We start from the raw sequence: 16,460 nt of genomic DNA on the forward strand, positions 1-16,460 counted from the left end.
AACAACAAGTTTTGCATTAGTATGCATTTTCCAAACTATATGAAGTCTAAAGCTCAAATGTCTGCCATTATTTTCTAACTTCAGTCCTTAATGGTTTTCAGGAAAAAACACAAACAAACCAAAAATATGAGGCAAAAATCTGAATAATTGTGAAGTATGAACTGCCTCCTTCTTACACACACCCCTACCTCCCTCTTACACACACACACACACACACACACACACACACACACACACACACACACACACACACACACATCCCTACCTTTACCTACTTACTTCTTACACACATGCATACATATCCCTATCTACCTACCTACTTCTTACATCCACACACCCTTATCTACCTATTTCCTACACAGACATACCTATTAAACACTTAAACACACACACATACACACACACACACACACACACACACACACACACACACACACACACACACACACACACCTACCTCTCACTTGTTCATTCATCCGCAGTCCAAACATCTTCTGGAATTCAAATTCTGTGTGTGAACAGTAGATGAAGACATAAACCATCGGTCACACCGAGAAGATGAAAACAGGTCACAAACACCTGTTGTGTCTATGCAACTGGAGAAGAACGCTCTTAAAAAAAAAAACATGTTTTTTTTTTTGTTTTCATTTTTTTAATTAAAAGAAAATTAATCTCCCGACCAGCCGGCTCCAGCATGGTGCAATTGTATCCCCCTTGCACCTGCCTGCGGGTGCCCTTGGACATGGGATTACTCTTGTTATTATTCTGATATTTTCCATGATTGTGCATGCTTCTTTAACTGTTGTCCATGAGCCTGTAACTGTGTCCCATTTGTTGGAGATCTCTGCTGACATTACACTCATATTCAAGCAAATCAGTTTGCAGAGCTTCATAATATGCACCCATTTCCAATTGTATATAACATCCCTGATAGATGTCCTCTGGATTGATCATGTTAGGGTGCTTATCTCACAAAGACATCTTCTCCATTGTTATGTCACCTTGTATGACAGTCACAGAATATAAATTTTTAATGTGCAGTCTGTACTGTACCATATTGGTATGTGATTAGTGTATCTGCTACAACTGTCTTCCATTAACATGCCCTCATCTGCTGTACATTTGGAAGTTTCACCTGTCCTTTTTCCCTGCGTTCATTCCTGCAATTCATCTGTGTGTCCCTATTCAATACACACACTTCCTTTGAACGTTTATTTTAAATGTCATTCCATGTATCCTTACAAATCATTTACACAACTTTTGTGTAGAATGCATGGAATGGGACTTCACAGTACACCGCATGGCACACACTGTACTGTGTTTGAACCATATACATTACTATATGTTAAATCCTGGTAATTATTGCAGCATTCTTCACAAACCCGCTAACCTACTTTGCTCTGAGGTGCACAGGTTTGCTATATATGTTGCTTTACACTGTTTCCTGTCCAGCAACACTGTTGCCAGCTACAAAACTGTGCTTGTTTATGTTTAAACGCAGTGTACAGCATGAATATGTAATTAGCACTGCTGCTCACAAAGCAAACATGTAAACTCCATGTAGGCTTTGTGCAAAGCCTACACAGAGTTTATTGAATCCGTAGGGTTGGTATATGTAAGCCTGCAATTTCACGTATTCAGTCTCCCTGGCATTCCTCATTCAGGAACTTTCATAGACTAGGCACAGAATATCAAACAGATACCTGTTTGTGCAAAGCATGTATTTGACATGCATATTTAGTCACATGCCATGAAGCTTGGCAGAAATAAATACTGTTTCACAGTAATTATCGTTTCATATAAGTGCTACATTTTGATGCATACCACCCATGAGTTTCTTGTTAGTAGTGTCTTCTCTCTGTAAATGCATGTTCTTTATTCTCCAGTCTGCAAAATGCTTTTTTTTTCTAGGCTTACTTTATTAATTTCTATCATATAGCTATGCTTATTGCTATAAACAATATGAATACTGTACGGAGTTAATATTTTTTATATATTATTTAAAATAAATTTAAATTAAAGGCTGCCTTATTAAATTGGCTTACATATTACGCTATTTATATTTGTATTGTGTACTAAACTTGTAATTTATTTCCATTCTAACTAATATAATGAAAAATACAGGAAGAAAAACATGATTGTCTTGCTGGAGCTTTACAATTTGACATCATAAATCAAACATATCCCGAATCAAATGAAATAAAATAAAAAAGCGTTTAACAGAACAGTTTAACATTTAATGAGGTAAGAGTAATTAACATCACCTGATTCAAAATAATCAAAGCACTCTATTGTACTTCATCTTAGTCTTTTCATCTTGCACTATAGAGATGTATTTTTGAGCTTGTTCATTATTTTTAAGGCCATGAGTTGTTGCAGAGTAATGACTATATATATGATCTTTATATTTGCAGAGGCTCATGTTCATCATATTGACTACTGCTGCAGCAGTCTTAGCTATATGGCTTATACCCTTTTAAGGCTATAACAGCTGGATTGCTTCCAATGATTCAGGGTACCTTCCATGCACACAAACTGTCAAGCGGTTCAAACTGAGATGACCAAATGATAAATTAGGGTGCCAAGCCCTATAGAGCTTTCCTGCCAATAGAGAGAGAGAGAGAGCAGAGGCTGAGCCCTGGAAGGACAATGATAAGAAAAAAAATAGAAAACAAAAAACAAACAAACAAATACAAATAAACAACCACACCCTGGTGTAAAAACACACCAAGAAATAAGGGGGATGGAGGGAAGGAGAGGCTACTGTAGCAGCAATCATTCAAACATCTACTGTTATGGTACGTTTACATACACATCTGTGCTGTGTTCATTGTATTGATCACTGCAGTAGCCTTAGCTGTATGGGTAGATTACTCTGGCAGAGTACATTTGGGAGGTGGAAGGAAAAGAGTCCAGGAAAACCTGGAGAATGGTACTAGTCCTAGAGAGGAAATCTAGCTTATAGTGCTTTATAAAATTATGTACAGGGGACCACATTGCAGCCTCGACAACACTTCTAGAATCCAACCCTTTACAAAAAGCCATAGTTGAAGCCAATGCCCTGGTAGAGTGGACCTTGACCCTAGCAGGAACAATGTTGTCGTGAGTATAAAAAACAGGTAATAGGCTTATACAACCATCAGGAAACAGTCTGCTTTGTCACAGGTTGTCCCCTGTCTGTACCTTCACAAGGAAAAGAACAGCAGATCTGAAGATCTGAAAGATTTATTTCTCAGGATAGTTCCTGAGTTGTCATTGAGTATCCAAGTTATGGAGTATCCTTTCTTCCTCAGTTTTAAAATGAGTAAAAACATGGGAGAATGAATAGTTTGGTTTAAAGTAAACTTGGGGAGCACTTTAAGCATAAAAGACAAATGAGTTCTCAAAGAAGCTATGCCTCTGTGAAAAACAAGATAGGGTTGACACCATAAGAGCTTGCATCTCAGTTATTCTTCTTGCAGAGACAAGAACATTGAGTAAAACTGTTATTACTATTTTAAGAGCCTCAAGTCAGCCAGATTAGCTGGTTCAAGTGTTAGTTTCTCTTATACAAAATTAAGATCCCAAGAAGAAGTCACTGGTTTTCTTTGTAGCCTGTTAAGTAAAACTTTCAAAAATGTTTTGACAGGAGAAAGCCTTGAAAGAGGAAGATGCATGGATATGCATGCTGAAATGACCAATAAATGAACCTTAATGGAGGAGTAGGAAAGGCCATAGAAACATAACTCACACCAATATTGTGAAACTGGAGAACAGCTAGAGAACAATAATTTATATGTCATAATGACTGCAGAACCTGTCCACAGCATGTTTCTTTTAACTCCTATGTCAGATTTTGTGGCCACTCCAGGACATTATTTTTTCAAAGAATAGTAATAAATCTCCCTCTGATTTTGTTTGAGAAGCAGTAACACTAAAATGCTGTTGAATATCTGGATAAAATGTTTCAAAAAAGATAAAAAAACTGCAAATGCACACTGACATTGATTTAGAAATATTTGGTATACCCCCCCCCCCATGTATGAGGCAGTGGTTCCAGTTTTTCTGATTAAGCTTTGCCCCATGCTCTACTGCATTCTTTCAACCTTGGTCTATTCTTTTATATTATTCCAAAGCCTGAGATAGGCATTAGACCCTAGTAGAGTACATAAAACAAACAGTGTGCTAATAATCACAGCTCACTCTCAAGCATTAGAGTGTAACCCCAGGTAGTGGACACACCTGAAATTACCCCATTATTAAATCTTTGCATTGTTCAGTCCCCACCCAGAAGGAAAACTGTAGGCCTCTCCTGATTACATCTGTGACTGACATGCCCTATGCTGCTATTGCTACCATAGAAGCTAAAGTTTGACAATATGTCAACAAATTAGCCTCCATAATAAGATGTTTAAGCATAAGCTTCTTACTAACAGTTTAAACACAGATTATATTGCATTACGTTACATTTGTGTATTGGAAGAAGGAAACAATAAGCATGTCTAACCTGCCTTTTAAGTGCATTTAGCATTTTTAATGCTCATGGCTGAAATCTTGTGCACTATGTAGTCTTGTCTTGTGAAGGCATCTTGCAACAAATTCTACTTGAAAATGTACTGACTTGCATCACTTTAGAAGGCAGGCTCTTCTACTAGATTTCTGGCAGTCAAGGTGCTGCCTCTTTATCTCAACTGACAGGCTGATATCTGTAAGGAATGCACTTCTTAATACCTGCACTCTTATTCCACAGTAAATATTTTACTACATTTTATTTTTTCTAATCATCACTTGCTGACTAGGTGTATATTGAATGACCACCTAATTTTTTCTTTAGGCTGAGTAGCTATTCATGTGATTTAAAATTTTCTCTTTGCATTAAGAGCTCATTTGCCTCAGGTTTATATATAACAACGTGACATCTCTTTCTCTCTCTCTCTAGAAAGCAACAAAAAATAAAATAGAACAGGATAATGACCTGAAGTACTGAAACAGGAGCAATTTTACTAAACAGTCTGTAGCCTGAGACAATAATAATATGTCAATATTGACACAGAATTATATTTTCAGAGTTTCCTTGTAAAGGTAAACCTGTTTAAACATATTTTAGAGTGTTGACACTGCTGGAAAACAACTCTTTATATCCATTAGACCTATAAATTTGTTAGCACTGTTGCACTGGGTACACCTTAGTTTTCGGTTACAGTTATAAGACTTGCAAATTTTATTGGGTACTGCTACATTATGTAAAACCCTAGCATTCAGTTATTGATGTAAGCTTATGTTAAGTACTGCTGCATTGTGAATACTCCAGCTTTCAGTCACTACTCTAAGGTTAGGAATCTTATAAGGTGGTGTTGTACTGTGAGCATTTTAGTTTCCTATACAACACGTTGTCATAACTTATCCTGTTAGACTCTTCCACATTAGATTTGTATTTACTCGACTTTGTTCTAGTGATATTAACACAAATGCTTATGATAGTCCAGTTTGATAGACTCAAGTGAATATTTCACTTGTTGTCTTTAATATATGTGCAGTTAATTATGTTCTGCCATTAAGTGCTGAACATCACTAACATATAGAAACTAGTGAATAACCTTACCTGCCTATGTAATGTTATGTCAGTTACTCTGTTTAAATAATCAGCATATATTCATTTATATTATAGTTTGGTCAACACTTCCTTTAATTTGTTTAGCTTACTAAATTAAATAATTTTGCACTCTTTAAATGCTTCTATTAATATGGACAATTTAAATACTTATGTTTTGGAAGATTTAATTAATTATACATTTCTTACACAATGTACTTTGTGTATAATTTGTTATAAGGCAGAACTGAAGTAGCTGCCAGAAAAAATATAGCAAGAGTAAAAGAAAAATACAAAAAAAAAAAGAGAGGATAACCTCTACTAAATATAATGAACACAGTATGACAGTAGGCAAAAGAAAGCACATGGCACTTCTTCACTAACAGAAGAGAAATAACATGGTCACATGGTAATGGTCCAGCTATGGAGATGACATCAAACTTGGGTAGGTTAAGTTTAAGTTTTAAAAGAGAAACAGGCACCAATGGAAGTGGAATAAGCAAAGCAGAAAACTTGTAGTGGAAATGACAGCTAATTTATTCAATACATAAACGCACACACTTCACGGCATTTTCATCCGCCGGACTTCATCAGATTATCAAATATTTCAAGCTGTAGCTTACCTATTTAGAACCCTTCCCCCTTTAATTAATTAACCAATTACTAGTTTATTCCAACAACTAATTAAGAACAATTAACATAAACTTGTCTGTGTTCATTTGTTCGTATATACACTAACTTTAAAATATAGTATTATAATATATACCAAGTATGTTAAAACTTTCTACTTAAAAACCATTGTAAACAGTCGTACAAATTTAAAAGAAATTAATATACACACAGAGGTACTGACAAGGAAATAATAAAACTAATACATTTAAGATGATGCATTTAAAATGTCCATAAATATTCCTTTGCATGTTAATTAAAAACAATTAAAAAGAGTTTCATACAGGAAAATTTATAAAAAAAAAAACATGTTCTTATTAGTATGCTTGCCCATAAAAATATCTTTGCTAAATATTAATGTTTAAAACCTTGTAATGTAAACAGCAAATAGAAGGAATGCTTTAAATCAAGTTTATGCAACAAACCCTATAATTTAGCTGCCCTCATCATTAAAATGGGGGCAATAGATATGTACTCATTAAGACCTGGGAGTCTGTTGGCTTCCAGCAGTAACTGCCAATATACTTCCCTAACTTCTATCCTATTCTCCCAAGGGCCCCCCCTATTATCTTGATGTACCATTTCAATAAAAAAAAAAACATTTTGTCCAGCACATGTCAGAGTGTTTAATCACATACTAGGAATAATTTCTCTGGGACCAAATATGTTTTCAAAAGCCTTTTTTCCACAAGTTATTCTGATGAAGACTATGTTAGCAGCAAGATTCAGAAGGTTCTAATAAATCTCTCAAGGAATATCCAACCATTTAACAACAATAATTCAAAACATGGAAAACATTATATTACTACACAGGCTGGGTCTACTTTAATTAAACAAAAGCGGAATCTGTCAAATACGAATCCGTCGACACATAAACATCAAAATGCGGAAACTTCGAATGCACTAAATAGCGAAGTCGGAAATGTCAAATTGTCATAGTTGGCCTGTCTGCGGTATAGCTCCGTAAGGTAAGTGTGCGATAGTTATGGACCTTAGGGTTAGGGTGCGCGTTAAGGTAAGTGCATAGATAGGTAATGTAGGTAAGGTTTAGTGTAGGGTTTTGTTAAGTGTATGTGTGTGGAATATTTACTTTGTGTGGGTATTGCTCTGTAGGGTAAGTGTGCGATAGTTACAGACCTTAGGGTTAGGGAGGGGTTAAGGGTAGTGCATAGATAGTTGTGTATGTGGGGTTTAGTGTAGGGTTACAAGTGGGGTTTTGGTGCTTTAATTTAGGGTTAGTAGTAGGGTTTTGGTTAGTGTATGTATGTGTTTTTTGTTGTTGTGTTTGCGTAGGTAGTTTGTTACGGGCGGTGGGGTTGGCCGACTATTGCGGTTTCGATGTTTAAATTTCACAGTTTTGCGTGTTCGACATTATCGCGTTTTGCTGTTTATGTGTTGACAGATTCATATTTGACGGATTCCACTTTCGTTTTATTAAAGTAGACCCCACAGGCTTACTTCTGTAATGCTCAAAGTTATAGGAATAAATCTTCTAAAGTATATGGTAAAATTTGAAAATAAAATATCAGTATTATTGATGGCACAGATCTAACTCAATTTTCCTGGTTATAACAATTTGAATTTATAAAATCTAACAAACATGGTGTGAGTGTTCTATTACTGTTTAATGAAACTTTTCAATCAAAACTTGTTTACAATAACAACATGCTAGAAATATTAGTAGTTGACTCGAAAGGTCCATTTGATATAAACATTAGATTACTTTAATATTACAGATCACCCTTCATGGATTCAGAACAACGTAATTTTATCTTATCTTTGGAGAACACACACACACACACACACACACACACACACACACACACACACACACACACACACACACACACACACACAGTCACCCTCAGACACCCATCCATGCATACACATACACACACACACATACACACACACACACACACACACACACACGCACAAACTCACACAAACACAGTCACTCTCAGACACCCATCCATGCACACACACACACACACACACACACACACACACACGCACGTGCACTCACTCATCCTCAGACATCCATGCACACACACACACACACACACACACACACAGACGATCACATACATACGTACACACACACACACACACACACACACACACACACACACACACACACACACACACACACACACACACACACACGAACACAGATAAACACCTGCACACACATGCGCACACATATTTATGCAGCCATATTCTTGTTGCTACAAACATACATATTTCTACACACATTTACATGCGAACACCTTACACGCCCACATTTTTGCTGAACTTCCACCCTAAATACTTCATAAGAGTGCATGGTTGACCCCAGTATTTTTATGGCATTCACTTTTTCCTCCTAGACTAAACTTACTCAGCTGATGAATTCTATGAATCAATTAGGCAAGCAAATCAGAGGTTGCTGAAATTTTAGGAGGAGAGCACATGGATAATTAGTATTAGCTGCTACAATGGACTGCAATACTAGCACGTGGCTTCACTTGCTAGACTGCTGTGTGCACTGGGTTCCCAGAAGGGAAAAACTACAATGGTAGAGGAGTCTTTGAACTGAAAAGGCTCAGTGTAATTCCACTTTTTTTTATTTTATTCATTGACATTTGATCACCTGGAAAGTTCAACTGAGTAGGTGTCCATTTTTACCAGAGGCTAAGGCAGAACAGCTCCAAAGTATTGCAAAAACATTTTAAGAACAATAATTTTATAATCTTGAAAAATAATACAAAAACATCTATAGTTTAAATAAGTATACCAAATTAGACATAATGTGCAAACATTGTTGAAATTAAAGTTAAGTTAGTGAAATATAAACAGGAAATGCAATATGAAGTAGGAGAAAAAAAAACATTGGGTTATGATAGAGAGTCGGGAAATAAACTGATTGAAGTAATCAACTGAGTGAATAAGGGGGGCTAAGGAGGTATACGGTATGGATAAGTACTTGTTCATATTTAGGGATATTGTTTATCCTGGTGTTGAACAAGAACAGAGACAGATTTTGACTAGGAAGTATTTCAGAAAGCTTGTAAAGAACTGGAGGGAAACATTCTGAGCTAAGGCTTTGACATCATGCTCTGTCTTTCTGAATCCAGGCCAGTATGTTTAAAACAATACAGATTTAGTTACTTTAATTTAATGCATCTGCACGGTGTATTCAGTGTAAATGCTGGTCACATATATAAATGAGCAGCACTGTTGATTTGTATACTGATGCTTTCTGCATTTGAAAGGTTAAGAGACAGTATGAAAGGCTATTAAAATGGATATCTGATAAGTACAATAATTTTGTTTATAAATTATGCAACATGCTGTATATGTCTGAAAATTCAGCAGTAGCTTTACTAGTAAAGTAAAACTGGTAAAAGAAATAAAAAAAACAATATAAAGTTCTTAAGGGTAAACTTAGTATCAAGAAAGACACAGGTGGTGTCGCTTATTAAACTTAGTATCATTTAACTTTAGTAAATTGCAATAACAATTATGATATATTTGTGTAAAATTAAATTTCTTGCATGAAACCACAGATATGGAAAATGCAAACGATAAATTAAATGCTCATACCTGCAAATGCTGCCTCTTGGCATCTGCTTTACTGGTTTAGCACCGCTCCACTCGCTTCGCTCACTCCGTGCCTCACCCTGCCCCCATATCCTACCCACCCATGGCAGTACTACATTTATGGTACCACTGGCACACCCCCTTAATTAGCTAACCAACTACATGTGCTCCTAGAACCCAGCAAACTCCTAGCACAATAATACACCCGCTAACCATCCCACTATCCATATTAACCCACCCATAGCTATTCTATTCTCTCTAATCTTTTATCCACCACATACACTCAATACAGACCCTGCCATAGTAATTTACTATGACTACAGCTAAAACACTAATGCTGCTACCCTTAGTACTCCTGCTATTCATTCCTTATCACCTAAGCTCTTATGAATATGTACAGCATCTTGAAATCCAATACCCAAGCTCTCAAACAGACACCAACCCAGCATTTAATAAGTTTATAACCACCCCCTTTCCTAATTCCTTGCCCCCCCTAATTACCATCACCTGACTAAATACCGCTACATTAGCTTAAAAAACAAAACCTACGAAACAATCATAAACAAATTTTTAAGACTCATAAGCAACTTAAAAATTAATCTTATGAAGGATGGAGACACCCACCCCAAACCTAGCCCATCCACAACAGTAGACCCAAGCACACCATCTAACAACCCAACGTGTACTACCCAGACTGATAGACTTCCAAACTCATTTCTGGTCTGTCATCTCTGCATCAGAAGCCTACATGGACTCTTAGCTGTTCACTCCCCTGATATCCTCTGCCTCACAGAAACCTGGCTAAAACCAATAACCAAAGATAATGACATAACCTCCCCACAGTACAACATCCTTAGACTGGACCAGAACTCTGGGAAAGGTGGCAGGGTAGATGTACTATACAAGTCTACGCTAACAATGACAATTGACACCCAACAGCCACCGCAGTTTGGCAATGCAGAAATTCTTATCACCAAACTAATAATAAACAAAAATAAGTGCAGATACATTGTCTGCATTTATATTCCACCCAGCAAGAATGAAAATACTCTAGAAAATATCTTACACTGGCTAGCTTCTAACTATCCCCAGGAAACCATTGTCTTGGGGGACTTTAACATTGATTGGAACACCTGTTCCTCTGAAACTCCCTCCACCCATTTAAACCTCCACAGGTTTACCTTGACAACTTCCAAAAAGAACTCAAAGTATGAAATTGAAATGTCTTGAAATGACTCCCATTACAAGAAGCAGTTGTGTACTTCAGTACCAAATTTCTGGCTATCCTTAACCCCCATGCTCCTACCCATACCATCCATGTAAAAGCCATGGTTGCACCGTGGCTATCTAAAGAAACAAAAAACAAAATTAAACTAAGAAACAATGCCTGGGCCAGGTGGCATGTTACCAAAGCCCCTGTGGACTGAGTAAGATACTGGCAGCTAAGGAAACAGACTAAAAATTCTGTCATTCTAGACAAAAAAAAATCACTACACCCTCCTACAACAAAAATATCAGCTAAAACCTCAAAAGTTCTGGGCTGGTATTAACAATCTTCTCCACCCAGGCCATTCCGCCACTCCTACCCCATCAGATGCCCTTGATAAATCACCTGTAGAAATTGCACATAGCTTCAACTCCTTCTTTACTGAAACTATCCAGTCTCTAGCTACCCATCTCACTCCATCAGACACAAACACCAGGTCTGGCACATCTAGCCCTGATCCACCGAGCACCCAACCTACCTTTACCTTTCAAACTGCACCTACCAACCTGATCTAGACCTTACTCAAAAAGCTAAAACCTACTACATTAGCTGCCGACCACCTCCCACCTGAATATCTTCAAAAAGCAGCTGATGCCATAGCACTTCCCATTTCTATTCTGATTAACAGATCCATCTCAGAAGGATCCATCCCAGCAATATGGAAAATATCATGTTATACCTCTCCATAAAGGAGGAAGTTCCACAGAATTATCTAACTTTAGACCTATAGCCATTCTTTCACCACTAGCTAAACTCATGGAAAGATGCATACACAAACAAATCATGCACTTTCTTATTCAAAACGGCCATTCCACAGTACCACCACGGCTCTTCTGTCTTTCTCTAATGTCATCGATCTTCATTGTAACAACAGCAAACTATCTTCAGCACTCTTCCTAGATCTCTCAAAAGCTTTCAATATGGTCAACCATCAGCTACTGCTCAATACCCTAAAAACCATTGGTTTAGACCAACATGCAATACAATGGTTTCACGCCTACCTAAATGGTAGACAGCAGACTGACTTATGGCAGAGCAAGCTGGCATCCCAACTTCCTCTAACCCTAGGTGTCCCACAAGGGTCCATACTAGGTCCCCTTCTTTTCTCTATCTTTATCAATGATCTGCACACCACAATCCCAGGAGCCACCTGCATCCAATATGCAGATGATTCAATGCTAATATTCTCCGCTTCCTCTCCTACACAACTTCTAACCCTCACCCATACCACGTTCAACACGGTAGAAACATGGCTAGCTAATTGCCGCCTGCTTCTAAATCCTAACAAAACCAAGCTACTACTTTTCTCCCCTAACTGTAGAATTCCTCCTCCTTCCTTCAACATTAAATCTAGCAATGACACCATTATCTCCTCTGATGACCATACAAAGCTTCTAGGCGTAATAATAGACAACAACATTAAATGTGATAAACATGTCACTCACACTATTAAGTTCATCAACAAAAAACTTGGCTCCCTGTACAGAGCCAAAGCTTTCCTCACACCCCTAGCTAGGGTAGCTATTGCAAGATCACACCTCCGCTCTACCCTTATGTATGCCTCCCCTGTACTCGCCAACCTAGCCAAAACTGATCTCAACAAATTATTAGGATGTTACAATCATATAGCCAGATTCACTACAGGCATGGCTTTTAGGACCCGCCATTGCCAGAACCTTAAAGCACTGGGATGGCTAGAGCATCCTACCCTTCTACAGTTCAACCAGCTTATAGTAGTGCATGAAATACTCCATCGATCTGATAAAACCCCTGCCCTCAAAAATATTCTCACCCCTCATAGTGCCCCCAGGCCATTATGCTCAGCTGATAAACTAATGATACTGACCCAAAAATCCAACAACTCTGCAGGCGATGCTATATTTGCCAACTCAACCATTAAAATATGGAATCTATTCCCTGCTACCGTTACCAAGGAAAACTCCCTACCCCTATTTAAAAGAGAACTCAAAAAATACCTCACATCTCATTGGCTGTGCTCTTATTCTAAACCTGACTAACAACTTCACTAATACATGTCTTGCTACCCAACCTGCTGTTTAGCCAAGTATCTATGCCTCATAGCATGTGAATGTCTAAGCATTGTGAATTATGAGATCTGATTGTATTCTATGTTCACATTTTCTGATACGTCTCTGCCAATCAGATGTAAGTCTGCACATTGTGTATATTGATATCTGCCTGTATTCTTTGTCTATATTTTTCTAAACATGTCTGCCTGAGTTTATCACTCAGTGATGTATGTACTGTCTCTTTTTTGGTATATGGTGATTTTCTCCCTGGGCTTCTGCTGAAAATGGACATATATCTAGTTGGACTATCCAGGTCAACAAATGTAAAATAAACAAATAAATAAAATAAATCTCAGGTGCATTATTTTGGGGGGAAACAAAGCATAGCAGGAGACCAAGCTTATACAAATTAAAATAAAAAGTTATGGACAATAGAAAAATAAAGACAAATAAGAGAAAATTATGGTCATATTTCTGTAGAATATTACTTTGACATGGAAAACTAAACTGGGCATGAGGTTAGGTTTTTTTTAATTCTGAAGATCTGCTGCACCTTACAGTGTAGAAACACCCTCAGCTAGACATTTGCTTCTTTGTTGCAACTAAATCTGTTTGAAGAGTTGGTGAATTTCTATGGAGTTGAGTTTTTATTTTATTGTATTTTTTTTTCAAAAATCACTTTATTAAAATGGAAACCCTCAAAAATTAAAAAAAATCTCCATAACTTAAAATACAGCAAATGCCTAATATCGCCCGTAAAGATGGAACAAAAGTTAATTTACTTAGTGCTTTATCTGTTATTGTAAAAAAACTTTATCAGAATGAATTTAACATCCCATCAACTGATTAAATATCATCATAAAATCACATGACTTTACATAAATATCAATGTACTTTCTAAAAAAAAACAAAACAATTAAACATATTTAAAATAATCATAATAATAAACATTTATGAACATATTATTTCCTACTCATTGCCTACATGACCTTCTTTCATTCAAAAGCAGTTCATGTTTACACTTTCATTTAATTTCAGGCACTTTCAGTTTACATGAGCTCCAAGAAGAACTAAACCCTCATATAAAGTCACTGTTCAATCTCAGCCTTACTACAGGATATGTTCCCAAGGAATGGCGTACAACAACAGTGGTCCCACTCCACAAAGGTGGTGCCACAACAGACCTCGGAAACTATCGCACTATAAGCCTGACTAGCCTGGTCTGCAAAGCTATGGAATGTATCATCATGGAAATCATAAACAAAGACATTGGGAACCTCCAGACACTGGATCCTACCCAATTCGGCTTCGTTAAGGGCAGATCTTGCCTCTTGAACCTGGTCGACTTCTTTGAAACAGTTACCAAAGCCATAGATGAAGGGAAGGTAGTCCACACAGCCTACCTGGACCTCGCAAAGGCCTTTGACACAATACCCTACTCGGGCATCATAAATAAGCTCACCAGCTTAAATATCAACCCATATGTCACAAGATGGGTTGCAAACTGGCTCAGTGCTAGAACCCACATGGCCAGAATAGCAGGTGCCATATCAGACTCTAAACCAGTTACAAGTGGTGTCTCACAAGGCTCAGTCCTGGGACCTCTCTTGTTCGGTATATATTTCTCCGAGGTACAGGCTAACATGGGTGGACTATGGCTGACCAAGTTCGCAGATGACTGCAAACTGGGTGCTATAATCGACTCTCCGACTGACACAAGCATCCTCCAAAAGGGTCTCATAGAGAAGGATAACTGGTGCCAGAGCCATGGCCTAAAACTAAATGCCAAAAAGTGCATAGTCATCCCCTTTGGAAAAAACAAAGTGCCCACAAATTACCACATAGGTGGTAATCCATTAAGTACAGAAGAAGTAATTAGGGACTTGGGGACCCAAGTAGATAGCAATCTCTCCTTTGACAATCACGTTGCCAAAGTGGTTAGAAAGACCTTCTATATAGCCCACCTTATCATGAAAGGGTTCACATCTAGATCAAGAGAGGTCATTGTGCCCGTCTACTCATCACTTATCAGGCCCATAATTGAGTACAATGCCCCATTTGGGATGTACCTTACCCAACACCTTCAGCACCTGGAAAGACCCCAAAAGTATCTCACCAAGAGGATCAAGGGGCTCAAACAGATGCCCTATGCAGTTCAGCTAAAGAAACTCCAGCTCTACTCAGTTGCATACCGCCTACTCAGAGGCGATCTGTGTCTGACATATAAAGCCATGTCCAACCCAGAATTAATGGACATGCTTCACCTCAGGAAATCTAAATCCCTTAGAGCTATATGCTCCAGGGACCTGAACCTCAGCACAGAAATAAATAGGACATGCTGGAGGGACAGATTCATATCCCAGAGGCTCCCCTCACTCTGGAACAAAATCCCAATCCATGTCAGACAGAGCCCCTCACTGACCCTCTTCAAGAGAAATCTTGACAAATGGATGGGAGATCATAAGTTTACCCCTGGGATCTCTTCTGTGTCGCTGCTTGACAGTGATACAGTAAACAAACCTTAAAAGGGCTACCTTCTGTGACCTACTATACAGAGGCACAGTCAACTAATCTAAAAGGGTGGCGAAAGCCAGACATACTCTGGCTAGGCTTATAAATGCCCTAGGGCAGATAGCCTAGTATCAACCTATGAACCTATAATCTCCTGTTATTACCAGCTATATAGTAGACTTTTTAAAAAGCCTGTGAATGTGATATAGGTTCATAGGTTCATAGATAGGTACTAGGCTATTGGCCCTAGGGTCTATATAAGCCTAGCCAAAAATGTACACTGGCTTTAGTCACCCAAGAAAATTATTTTCCTGTATATGATGCCTTAAAATTTATATGATGCCTTTAAATGATGCCAATCTAAATTTAAAAATAAATTTTACAGCTTTGACACTAAAGACAAAAAGAAACAATGAGTTAGTTATCACTCCCCTACTTTAATATTTTTAAAACAGCTAACTGTAAGGGTTAGCTATTATGTGCCAGCATAATCATATATCAGCACTACAGGCTATGTTAAGTGACAATTAACAGCATAAACCAGTAACCTTGTTAAACATTTGTGACAGCTACAAGAATATTAATATTGTACTAGAAGATCTTGTTACTGAAGGTTATATCACTTCCCATCTTATGACTTTTTACGTGTAGATGTACCTAGAATAGGGATACATTTTGGAATTCCTAAGATGCATAAAGCTGTTTTTTTCCACCATTTATGCCTTTTTTTGTTATTGGAAACATTACATTTTGAGGTGTTCACATTTGGCTAATACTTCTTGACAAAGATCATCACCTATTATGCTTTATAGTATTTGTCTGCTTATTAACA

Source organism: Protopterus annectens, chromosome 10.part0 (genome assembly GCF_019279795.1).
Source record: "Protopterus annectens isolate FY-2018-M chromosome 10.part0, PAN1.0, whole genome shotgun sequence".
In the NCBI taxonomy this organism is placed as follows: Eukaryota; Metazoa; Chordata; order Ceratodontiformes; family Protopteridae; genus Protopterus; species Protopterus annectens.